The following is a 13,444-nucleotide window of genomic DNA, read 5'->3' as shown; positions in this document are numbered from 1 at the left end:
TGTGGGAAGGAGTGCTTTAGCAGGGGCCCGGATTCTGGGGTTTGGCCTACCTTGTCCTGGTAGAAAATTGGTTTTCTGGCATCACTCATAGAGCCATCAGCCAAGCATTCCATAGCCCCTTGCATTACATTGCCCATTAGAGTCACTGTCTAAATATTAAACAATATGAGAGGCAGCCTGTTATGGTGGAAGGTAGATGGGCTCTACAAACAGACAATGACCAAGAGCAAGTCACTTAACTTCTGGATTCCCAGTGTCTCCTCTGCAAAATGGAGATGATGGTATTACTTTGCATGACAGTGGCAAAAAGTAAATGAGATGACATGTGTAAAAGTTACTGGTGTGTGTAAAGTGCTCACCAAAATACTAGTTTCATTCTTTTCTTCTTCCCCCCTACCCCCAAATTGTAATTCTATCCATGGTTATTTCCTTTTGGTGCTGCTGGTAGAGCTGGTAGAACTTTCTGGACTTCCGGTCTTAGTACTACAGAATATCCAGGTCCTGAGAACAGTAATGGCTGCTCGAACGGCCTTACACCTTCCTTTGCAGGGTTTCCCACATTCACAATCCTCCTTACTTTCTCTGGGATCTCCTCTTCTGTCCCTTTGAATATGTTTATTAGCCAGCCCTTGCTCTATATAAAGGATTGGAACTGAGTTCAGCTATAAGGAGGGGCGATCTTTGGTTTTGGAGAAGCCGTGGATTCCATGGCAGAGAGAGTGATAGGCTCTGAACAATCGAGATCCCTGAGATGTAAGTATAAAACAACGTTATTTTCATTTTCATTGTCCTTTTCAGATGTACTCATGGAGGAAAGTTCTTCCCTTACCCTGGAGGAGAACTCATGCAGTTCCATGACTTTCCTGCTCCCTCTTAGATAATAAAAAGTCCTGCAGTCATGCTAAGTCACCAGACACTGTCTCAACCCAGAAATTAGAATGCCCAGGCCCATGTAATAACCCAAACTCCACAACCCAATAGCTAGGGCTACTACAGGCGGGAAGCCTGTGGGTGGTGAAGGGGTGGGGACAGAGGGTCTCTTCTTTCTTTCTCAGTTCCTCCTCTTCTAACTCCCCAGGTGGAATTAAGGTCCTGAATTAGAGCAGGCAGGGGAAAAGAGAGGAGGGGGGCTTGGGCGCTCTTGCTTGACTGGCAGTAGGGAAGGTTGATATTCTTTCTTGGGTGTGGTTGGTCCATAGGAAGCTCTCCATCACTGGGACTGTTCCCTGAAGCTCTCTTGTCCACGGTGGTCACTCTCCTCCAGCTCATCACAAAACTCTTCTCACAGGTCATAGGATCTGGAGATCATTTCAGCTTCTCCCTGCTGAGGACTGTTCACCCCTTGAGGAAACCCCTCTTGGACAGGGTCCAAGGTGACCACACCTACTCTCTCTTGCACCACTGGCTCACATCTGGTCCAAGGGAAGCATTCAGGTGCCCCTGCCCAGACACACTCTGGGAGTTCGTAGGTGAGTCCCAAAGCTGCAGAAGTATCTCCTTCCATCGACGGTGGGAGCAGCCAGCCAGCCCATGTCTCTCTGCCTTTTAGATCTCCGGGCAGGAATCCAACATGGGTCCACTCTGTCCCCCCAGTCACGGGGACACTCACCAAGCTTTCTCAGTGGTCCCCCTGAAGCCCCTTTCACTAGATTTGAGATGAGGAATAGACCCCTCTCACCCTCCCTCTTGGAAGAGGTGAGGTTCACAGCACATCAATAATTTTTTTTCTAAATTAATCTTCGCTACAAATCCTCTCCCTTGATCTCTAAAAGCCAGAGCATTTTATGCCCTCAGTGTGGGTGTAGGTGAGAAGTTTGAGTTCCAAAACAAATTTTTGGATCGTCCCTTAAAAATGTGCGTCTTCTTTTGGCACCAAATTGGAATGTCATGTCCATTGTGTCATGGTGCCTCAGGCAAAACTTTCCATTTAACATCTTTTTATATTTACTTTGGTCTTAATGCAATTGCAGGTGGAGACAGAGACAGCCAAGGAACTTCTGAGGCTTGAAATATAGATACTAGGCTTTCCTGTCCAGGCCACGCATTTCTTTTTGTTGACAGTCTCTTGGGAGCCAATAAATGTGGCTTACATCATCAGAAAGTCTTGTGGACACACTTGGCCAGAGAACACACTGGTAACCTCTCAGCCTTCCCTTGGAGAGCATTTTCAGACAGAGCTCTGGGTACTCTTGATTTTCCTTCTTCTTTTTGGCTTCTTGGTTTCTCCATGGGAAGACTGAGTAAGCCTAGCTCTCCTGGAGTCAAGTGTGGTTGGATGGTGAAGAATTCCAGGTGTTTGTTGCTATTCATCCTTATCTTGGATATTTGCAGGACGCTCACCTCCTGGGGCTGGGGAGGAGGAGGGGAACTGGCTTCGCAGAGTCTCTGTTGGAGGAGGGGAGAGGAAACCTGCCATCTAGGATTCCACCAAGGATTCCAAGGTGGTGCTGGTCTGGACAGGATACCCATCCCTCAGGCTAGATTGTTGTTTGTTGTAGCTCTGGGCACATTTTCCATCTGTTTTCACCTGTGGGTGTTTATTCTCATCTGCAAACTGGTCTGCCACACAAGATCAGTCTGTTGGCACCCTCCGTTTGCAATACCCACTCAGCCCCTCCTGCAGGTCACAGGACACAGTAAACGCTGGATGAATGCTGGGTGGGTGACTGAAGCCAATCGGCTCAATTAGAAGCAGTCACCAGAGAACCTCATTTGCATTTAGTTCTGTTAATGCCACAAGTATGAGGGCCTTCAAAGTGTCAGCACCACCCCAGAGGCATTACATAGTTATTTTGGCCTGAAGCCAATGGAAGAGATCAAATTTACTTCTCCAGCCAAACCTGGTTTAATATGCTTATTATGAAAAAAATATGTTGGGAAAAAAAGGAAAGATAAGATGAAAAAAAATCACCCATATTCCACCACTAAGATAATTAATATTTTCCTAAATCTTTCCACTTTCATGCATATTGTTTTAAATAATCAAATTCATTTTTATGTGCAAATTTGTTTCTTTCACTTCATTTCCAATATCATTGAAAAGTTGTCCCTAAATGTCATTTTGATTCTTCATATAACATTTTTTTCTGTTTATAAAAATAATGGATGCCTATTATAGAAAATTTGGAAAGATGGAAAAGTATAAAGAATAGGCTAAATAACATCATAAAACTTCCACCCAGACTTAGCTACTATATTTCCTTCAAGTCTTTTTTTTCTATGAATTTATTTGTATATGTTTTACAATATTGGCAACCATATGCTGTGTATAGTTTAGTTAAATGTTTCTTTTTTTAATTTTAGTGAAGTAATATGTGAACATAGTTAAATGAAAATGGAAAGTGTAGGAGAGATTAGGAGGAAAATCTGTCCCCAGTCCTGGTCCTCAGAGGCAGCTGCTTTTAGCCCTTCTGGTATTTTCTTCTGGTGGTTATGTCAGCCCATATCTCCAGTCGACATGGGTCTACCGCTATTTCCTGCTTATCAATGTTAGAAATTATCTGCTAGACTTCCTGCTCTCATGGTGTGGCCTCTCTGGCCTCGTCTCCTGCATGGTGGGAATTCCTCTGTTGGTTACTTTTTACTGTAAGCAACAAACATATATCTTTTTAATCTTGTTCTATCAACCATATACAGTTATTTTGACCCTTCACTTTCTACAGGGAGGCTATTAACCCCATACCCCGCCCCCTACCAAACACACAACACACACACACACACACACACACACACACACACCCCTTTTTCAGCTCTCGTCCACATATTCCATAGATCAACTTCTGTCTACAGTACTTTGGCTTTTCCCATGTCAACATGTACATGGTGGTCCACAATAATTGTTTTCCATCTTTCCTATACATTCATCTGGAAAAGTAAGAATCAGTAAACAGTGTGTAAGGCACTGAGGCTATGTCACTGCGGTTCTCTGCAGAGCCAAGCAGTGCTCTAAGGGTACATTTGCTGCTTGGACAGCTCTCTGTTTTGCCTATGTTTTTGTTGTCAATTTTCTTTGTCTTTACCAAGTTCTCTATCTCACCCTCACTTTTCCATCCAGTCGGGTAATCTAAAGTTTGCTCTTTCGGAAGTTTGCTGTTCTGGAAGCTCTCTCTCATCCAGGGGCCTCTATCCTGCTCCAGTCTAGACTGACTGCCTCTGAGCCTGCTGCACGGCCCCAGCTGAGGCTTCCTCACACTCTTTTCCTGGCGTGGTTCCTCTTTTTCATGGATCGCATGTTTTCCTTTATTTAGGCTTCTGTTTGGGTACAATACATCAAGTAACTTCCAAAAACTTGGTGTGAAGGCGGTACATTTTTTGAGTCCTTGACTATTCTACCGTAATGCCATATTGATTATTGTGTCAGGTATAGAATTCTAGGTTCAGGTAGTTTACTCTCAGAACATTGAAATCATTACCTACAGTGCTGGTGAGAAGTCAGAGGCCAGCCTGATTCTGATTCCTTTGCAGATGACTTTTTTTTTTACTCCCTGGAAGCTTTTAGCATTTTCTCTTCAGGCATAGTATTCTGAAAATTTACAATAATGTTCCAAGTACAGGTCACTTTTCAGTCATTGTGCTAGGCATTTTGGGTCCTTTTATTCTATAGGTTCAGGTCCTTCAGTTCTGGAAATTTTTCTTGTATTATTTCTTTGATCATTTCTTCTCTTTATTTTATCCGTTCTCCCTGGAACTCCTAATATTTGGATATGGAGTTTCTCAATTGAGCCTTGATTTCCTTATCTTTTCTGTTTTTTAAAAATTTGATTTACTTTCTTAGAGGGTTCCTATAATTTTCTTTGGGTTTTTTATATCAATCTCTCTCTCTCTCTTTCTCTCTCTGTGTGTGTGTGTGTGTGTGTGTGTGTGTGTGTGTGTGTGTTTAAGAGTGGAACATACGGATGTTTTATTGGGGGTGGCATAGGGGGCACTTGATTGCTTTCTGTGCCACAGCATGGTGGGGTATAAGAACAGACTGTTCCACCTACAGATATGCAGTTAATTCTTCTGCAGTCACCCCCTTGCTTCATTCCTGCCCTTATTCACACCTGGCATTTCTGAGTCCCCATCCTTCTTCCTTTGGCCAAATCAACCAGTGAATGTGCTGTAGGTTGAGGGACACATCACCCTGCTGGGTCAGTACCACTCTCCATCAGATTTCCAACTTGCCTGCATCTTTTTGAAATTGGGCCCCCTACTTGCTCTTTTTTTCTTTACTGTCATTTAGTGGGGACTTGGAAAGAGTGCACGTAGTTAATGTGCCATTTTTTTTTTTTACTGGAAGTCTCTACTTACATTTTTTTTAAACAAAAAAACTTCATTGAGATACAGTTAAATGAAACAAAACGCACCTCTTTTAAGCATATAGTTCATTGAGTTTTAACAAATGCTTCACAGTCAAGATATAGAACATTTCCATCTCCAAAAAATTCCTTTGTGTCCCTTCTCAGTCAATCCTTACATCCTCTTCCTTACCCAGCCCCAAGTAACTACTATTTTTGCTTGTCCTACGGTTTTATATAAATGGAACATACAGTAGTACACTTTTGTGTCTGGTTTCTTTTTCTTGGTGTAATGTTTGTGAGATTTTTGCTGGTGGTTGTACATATCAATACTGTGTTCTTTTTATTGCTGAGTAATATTCCATTATACGTAAATGCCACAATTTGTTTATCCATTCACCTACTGGTGAACGTTTGGGTTGTTGTCAGTTCTGATGAAGTGATCATGAGTGTTCCTGTTCAAGTGTTTTTTGTGGACATATACTTTTATTTCTCTTGGTTAAATACCTAGTAGTGGGATTGCCAGGTTATGTGGTAAGAGTATGTTTAACTTTATGAGAATCTGACAAACTGCTCTCCAAAGCTGGACTATTTTTAACTCCTACCAGTAATAAATGAGATTTCCAGTTGCTCCACGTCTTTACAGTGTACTTAGTATTATGCATATTTTTAATGTTAGACATTCTAGTGGGTGTGTAGTAGTATCTCACTGGTTTAATTTGCATTTCTCTGATGATTACTGATGTTGAGCATCATTTCATGTGTTTATTGGCCATTTGCATAACTTCTTTTGTGAAGTATCTTCAAACCTTTTGCCCACTTTTTAATTGGATTATCGTCTTATTTAGTTCTAAGATTTATTTTTTGGAGTCGAGTCTTTTGTGAGATAGTCCCATGTGGTTTTGAACCCTGTGTTTTCCCAACTTAATATTGTAAGCAATTTTTCATGCAATTACTTTGTTGGAAAACATACTTATTATTTGTTAATATTCTGCCATACAAATGTATCATTATTTATTAAATAGTTCTCTTTTTATTGGACATTTCTGTTTCAGCTTTTCTTTTGTGATTACTCTAATATGTATCCTTTTACAGAAATCTGGTTTCTCCTTAGGATGGATTCCTAGAAGCAGAGTAACAAGGTCAAAAGTTAGAGCACATTAACAGCTTTTGATATCAACTGCCAAACTGTTTCCCAAAAGTTTGCACCAATTTAAAGCTCCACCAGTGGCAGGTGAAAACCATGCTTTATACCACTGCTGCCAGCTCTGGATATCCTTATTTGAATTTTTTTTTTTTTTTTTTTTTTTTTTTTGCTAATTTAATGAGTGGTAATGGTGGCTGGTTTTAAGCTGCATTTCTTAAATTTTTAGTGTAGTTGGATATCTTTCCAAGTGTTTAGTAGTCATTTGGTTTTCCTCCAGTGTGAATCGTTTATTCATCTCTTTTGTTCTCAGATGTGTTTCTGAGTCACGTTTCCCAGCTCTGCAAAGAACTTGCAGGGGATGAGTGTTCGGCATTGGAGTCAGGGGAGGAGAGAAGTGTGCTGGCAGCCGACCAGAGAGCCGGGCACTGGCTCCATGAGGCACCCGGGACGCCCAGGGACCCTGCACACTCCTTCCTTCACACAGGCCAACTAGTTTGTGAAAGCTTGCATTTATTTCTGTAAATAGTAAGAGGGCAACATAGTCCCAAAAAAGGCGGCACAAAAGCTTGCCTTCTGAGAGTTAAATTGTAACTTTTTGCCTAATGGTGCACAACAGTGATATGCAAGGTCACCAGACAGGGTCAAAATGGCTCCCAGGCCAGCAAGTTTTGATAGTAACCTCAACAAAAGAATTGCCAGACCTAAATAATAAGTTTGTCCCCCAGGAAGAGAGGGAAGGGGTTCTGTTCTCAGTAATCAAAGTGAATGTCAAAATGCTCCCAGGCCTGTGGGTAAAAAGGTCACATGGGTCAAAATTCTCAAATTTCACTGGATCCTGCCTCAAACTGGCCATGCAGAGTGTCTAACCCCTGCGAAGGGCCCCCTGAATTTTTGGAGCCCAGGAATGCCTCACATATTCTTACAATAGTTCCCCCACATAGAGGTGGGAGTCCCCAGGGATGTGTCCCATGAGCTCATGAATGAAAGGCCCTCCCAGGTCTTTCTGGGAATCCCTAGGGCACGTCCCACATGTGCTTACAGATGAGAGACCCCTTGATGACATTTATGAGAGCCCCTGGGAAACCCCCATACATCAGTTCACAAACAAGTCTTCCCCAAGTATCTCTAGGAACTCCCAGGGGGGATCTTACAGGGTCTCACAGATAAGAGTTCCCCCAATATTATGGGGGTCCCCAGGTAGTGTCTCACCTCTGCACCCCAGCATGTTCCCCTGCCCAAATACCCCTGGGAGTCCCCAGGGAAAGTTGCATCTGAGCTCACAAATGAGCCTCCCACTGCCAGCACGGCCACTGCTCCAGCTCTGTGCCCCGTGAGTTCTAGAGCCTCCCACTGGACATCGGATGGGGCACTGCCATCTCTTGGTGGGGGATGACGCCCCCCTCTAGTGGAAGCCTTTGGAGCCTTTGGGATGGCAGAGCTGCAGAATAATTTGAAGCCAAGTGGGGTAGCATCCATCTTTCTTCTCTGCTGGAGGGTAGCCAAGCTGGGCTGACTATGCCTCAGTGGTTTACATGGTTTTAGTCGACAGTTCTTTCTATTTTTACTGATAGTTTCGTTCTTAATGGGATTCAGATAAGAGTCTTGGTTTTGATGACAGAGGTCTTCTTGCTGGGTTAAGTTTATCACATTGCTGCTTCTCCCCCCAGGATGAACGCTTGCCAAGGAAAATCCGCAGGCTTCCTTGTAACTGGGTGTATTGTTCAGTTGCTAGTTTAAGGATAAAGGGATGTATTACAAGGTGTGGCGTCAGTTTTACCAAAGAGTCAGGAAACCACCCAGGAGAAACACCCAATGACCGTTGGAGCAGAAACCCACTGCTGGGCCCACTTGGACACACTTTTTTTTTTTTTTTTATCTCCGAGGCAGGGACCAGGGAGTAGGACTTCCACCATGGCTTTTCCAAAAAACCCAGCACCTCTGTCCCCTAGTTCTGATCTCCCAGCACATGGCTGCCACCTCACATTGCTCACTTCCATTTTCCGAATGTCTGGTGGAAAGTAGGTTACGTGAGATCTAGAAATGGATGTGGTTTTCAGTTCTCAGTCTCTGCAGTGCAGGAAGGCATGGGAGAAGGGGTTTGGCATGAGTGTTAGGTCAGCCACAGTGGGTCTCTCATGAACACAGCCCACCAGCTTACCAGAAACACAGACACTGCTGACCCTCAGTTTATGTTAAACCCATGCTCAGGGATAACAGGCCATCATGGCTGCACACAGTCCCAGCACTCTCAGGGAGCTGTTGCCCTGGAATGAGGATTCAATCTGTCCATTCTTTGTGGCTATCATATCCCTGTTGGGTGGATAAACCCCTTAAAGCATCTTGTTTTGGTGTAAAATAGACACCACTACTAACTTATTGTCTTAGTCTCATTGGTCGACCACTTGATTCATTCATCAGATATTTACTGAGTGCCTATTATGTGCCACATACTGTGGCAGTAGTGGGGCATACTGGGGCAGTATAAAGAATATGATACATACTGGGGCAGTATAAAGAATATGATACAGTCTTTATTCTTAAGGGTCTCAGTGTGTCACAGGGAAGGGGGGCAAGGCAGCAGGTCATTATGAGAGAGCTGTGAATGCTGGGGTAAAGGGAAGACCAAGATGACCTGGGGGTGGGGCGGGGGACTGTGGATGGATGGTGATGGGCATATTATTTCAGGATAAAGTGAGCCCTGAAATGAGTCCTAAAGGTCAAAGAGGTGGAGATTGGAAAGGCTTTCCTGACCAAAGAGTCAGGTGTCCAAAGGGACACTTAGGAACACTAAGTCATGAAGAAAGGCTGAAGATAATGTCCAGGTGTCAGGGGTGGGGAAAGAGGAGGACAGAGGCGTCAACAGGGGCCAGGTCCTGAAGGATCTTGCACTCTCTGATCTGAAATTCAGATTTCATCCTGTAGAGAACTCAGATTGTATTCTGAAGATAGCTGCTGAAGAGTTTTAAACTGTAGAGTAACAGGCTCAGATTTGTCTCAGAAACATAGGAGAGTCACGTGGCAGCCACATGGAGTACAGACTGGAGAGGGCCAGGGAGAGCAGATTGAAGACCTAGTCCAGGTGAGAAATTTTGAGACTTGGATTAGTGGCAAGGTGGAAGGAGAGAAGAGGATGGGTGGGAGAGATGTATAGAAGGTAGACCCCCAGGACATGTCTCATCTTTCATGGGATGGTGGGGATGAGGCAAAAGAGAGAAGAAGTAGATGCTTTGATGTATCACCCTGACCCCTTCAGGACTGAAGGACTTATTCCTCCAGCTGTTGGGAGACAGTTTGCCTTGTCCAAGTTCACTTTGCTTTCCTAGATAGCCGGCATCCAATGACAGGTCAACATTAGGGTACAGAAGCGACAACTCAGACCCACCTTGAGACAACTCTGAGGGCCTTCCCAGAGTCAGAGCTCCCTGAGGGGTTGGCTGAAACCTTAGTTGAGACTTCACTGGAGCTCAGCATCTTCTTTTTTCTAATCCCGCTTTTCTCCTTTCCCTTACACAGGTGGAGATCACAAGAGCTCTTTCTAGTACATCTCCTTATGCTAATCTTCATCTAAGAATCTGCTTCATGGAAAATGCAAAACCTGCAATGGATGATGTCCAGGTTCCCTGGTTGTGAGCAGTGTAGATGCGGATGTCATTCACTGGGATGTGGAATTCAAAAAGAGGAGGTGATTTGAAGGGGATAGGAGCGACTTCATGATTTTAACTTTGGAAAAGTTGAGCCTGAACTTCCTGAGACTTTCAAGAAGTTGGGATTACATTTCAAAAGAAATGTGTACATTGCCAAGTATAGATTTGAGAATCAGTAGTCTTCTGGGGTTAGTTAAAGTCTTGGATTGATGCCTCCCAACAGGAAGCATATACCAAATTTCCTGGAAATGGAAGTGCCATGATCTTTGGGTTTCTTCCTATTTGGCTTCACATCTGGCTCATGACTGCATCCTGAGTTCCTGATCCATTGAATTATTCTGGCTTTCAGCCCTGCTTCCCTAGATTCTGACCCTGGGCTTGGTTCAACCCCATCCTTCAGACATACCTCAGCTCCAGCCTCCCCTGTACTTGCCTACTTCCTTTGTAGCCTCCACCCAATGCCCCAAGACCTGGCTTCTCTCCCTGTCTCCATGATCCAATGTCAAACCCACTCCCAATGTGAATCCCTCTTAGAATCTGAGTATCTCAATGGTAAATATTGTTGAGCTAGTCACTGTCAACCCCTGCCTTCTCCAGACTCTCTCGGCTGCACACGGTGATGTTTTCGACACAGGCTTATATCAGTTTCTGGACCCTTCCACTGTCAGCCAGAGTTTTACTTTCTGTAGGATCACCCATTGTCAGGATACTGCTATTCCAACTGTCTCTGGGCATCAACCTGTCTCACCTTGAGCCTTCGCACTAGCTATTTCCTTGATGCCCGTGCGGTTAGTTGGTTCCTCCTTCTCATTCAGACTATAGTTTCAAATGTCAGCTTTTCAGAGAGGACTCCCTTAGTCATCCAATCTAAAGTAGCCACCACTTATCCTCTATTACATCGCCCTTATTACTTATCTAACATTTTCTCATTTGTTTGTTTGTCTTTCTGTCTTCCCCTGACTGGAATGTAAGTCTCTAAAAAGCATGGCCCTTATGGTAATTGTTTACCATACTGTCCCCAGACTCAGAATAGTGCCTGGCACGTGGTAGGCGTTCAATAAATGCCTGGCACATATTGGATAGTCAATAAACATTGAATGATTGGCTGATTGAGTCTGTTTTTGGCAGTTGTGGACGCTGATTAGCTTGAACGTAATACATTGAACACCCCTAGATATTGCATCAACTGGAATTAAATCTGAAGATCCCCACACTCTGTCTCCAAGTTTCTGGCCTGCTCTGAAGCAAAGCCTGCCTGACATATGACCATTTATGTTATGGGAATCCAGACCCATCCCTTGCCTCCTTGGCAACCAGTTCATTTCACCTCTTGGATGACGATTCTGTCTCATTTTGTTTTCTCCTGCACCACTGGCTTGATTGGTGGTGATTAGCAGAGGGTAGTCCATTTATGTGAAGCACCTGCCTCCCACCTGTGTCCCCATGAGCAGTCAGCTTTGGACTCAGTGCAGGAAGCTGGTGGGTGTCCTTCATAGCTGAGTGGACTTCCAGAATTTTCTCCAGGAGTCAGATCCAAACTGGCACCATATGGGTGACCATCTGTATGTCATTTTGCCAGCATTGTGTTGAAAACATCTGCCAGCCTGTGAAAGAGACCTGGGGAGGCCTGGGGGCACCAAGGAGGATTGACAGAAAAACTGGCTTAAGAAAAAGGCTGAGCTAGACAGAGTAGTTTCTACTTTGTGAGTCAGGGTGTAACTCATTTGCCTTCACTTGTTCATGAAACCAGCAAATACCAGCTCAGCAGACTGTGTTCTTGCCTCACTCCCATCAGCCCACTTGGATTAGAGTAGACAACTGTGTCAAAGGTTATTTTACCCAACCCAGGGTTGAAAAGCACATGGCGGCACATCAGAGTTCCCATGGAAAGGGGACTATGTGGGGTGGAGGCTCCTAGTCCTGGCATCACGGCTGAGTCATTCATCCCACACTAGTCAGCCTACACGACGTGCTAATTACCAAACGTTATTCCTTGGTTAATGATAAGGCTCACAGAACCAAGAGTCAACACATTTGATTGGATGGCTCTAGGGGGAATACACCCATCAAAAGTGAGGGGAGACTTTGAGCTGAAGCTGAAGGTACCCCCTGTGAAAACATTTCTTAGTTCTGCACGTGTGATTTGCATGTGTGATTCTCCCATCTTAATCTCCAACTACACTCACCCCAAGCTATTGGCCCTTTGGATCACTGAATGATTTTCAACCTCTTCCATTATTTTATTTTATGAATGCCACCATCTGATGCTTTTGAAATGCTTTTTAAGTGTTACGTGCTGTAATAGGCATAAGGGATACAAAATTGACTACAACAGTATCCTTGCCCTGAAGGAGCCCATAGACAGGCAGGGGAGGGAGATGTGCATATCATATACTGTAACAAGTCCATATAAAAGGGACCTCTATCCCAAACTTGGGGGAAAGAGGGATCAGAGAAGACTCCTGGAGAGGGGGAAAACCTGAGCCAAGCCCTGAAGGAAGAATAGGATTTAGCCGAGTAGGGAGAAGAGAAAGCACTCCAGGCAGAGGCGGCAGCATGTGCAAAGGCTGCTAGTGAGAGAAAGCAGACCTATTAGGACACTGTGAGCACTTTCAATACGGCTGCAGCATAGGCCGCGGAGGTAGAAAGAGTCAGATAAGGCGTTTGGACAACATCCCAAGGACGAGAGCTATGGAACATTGATCCGAGGTGTTGGAGGATCAGACCTGAAATTTCTGGGAGATGATTCTGGCTGCAGCGTGGACAATGGCTTGGAGAGAGACAGAACTGCACGTAGAGGACCCGGGTAGGCTGCTGTGGTGGGAACCAGAAGCAACTGGAGTGGAAGTGGGGAGGAGGAGAGTGGTTGGGCTGAGAGATGTAAGGATAGAGTTTGTAACTGATTGTCTGTGGAGGAGGACGAAGGGGAGAATGAGCCTCAAACTTTAGGCTGGGAGAAAGGGATGGCTGAGGGCGCTGTGAACGAAGAGAAGGACCCTCAAGGAGGAGCAGGTGGGGACACCCCGTCCTCTTTCTGCAGCCTGAGAAGGAGAGGGCCTGGGCAGGAGGCTTCATCATCTACAGGGGACGCTGAGGACCCCTCTCTCATCAGGAGACCGTCCCTAGAAATGAGGCTGCTGTTGGGTCCCCTCGGGAAGCATGAAGGGGCTGGGCTGGCCATCCTGGGCACAGCACATTGCCCACAGAATGAGACCACCTGCCTGTGAACTGAAAAGAAGTACTTGTGAGCCCACAGGGTCTCTGGGCCCTGACTGGGCACATGAGAAGGGCCTCGTGGCTTGGACTTGCTCTCGCAGGGCAGGTGGAAGAGGTAGAGGGCAGGGCTCTGGCTGGCAGGCCCTGATCCCTTTCGAGGG

The sequence above is a fragment of the Balaenoptera ricei genome, chromosome 2 (genome assembly GCF_028023285.1).
Source record: "Balaenoptera ricei isolate mBalRic1 chromosome 2, mBalRic1.hap2, whole genome shotgun sequence".
NCBI lineage: Eukaryota > Metazoa > Chordata > Mammalia > Artiodactyla > Balaenopteridae > Balaenoptera > Balaenoptera ricei.
This window is presented reverse-complemented; position numbering follows the sequence as displayed.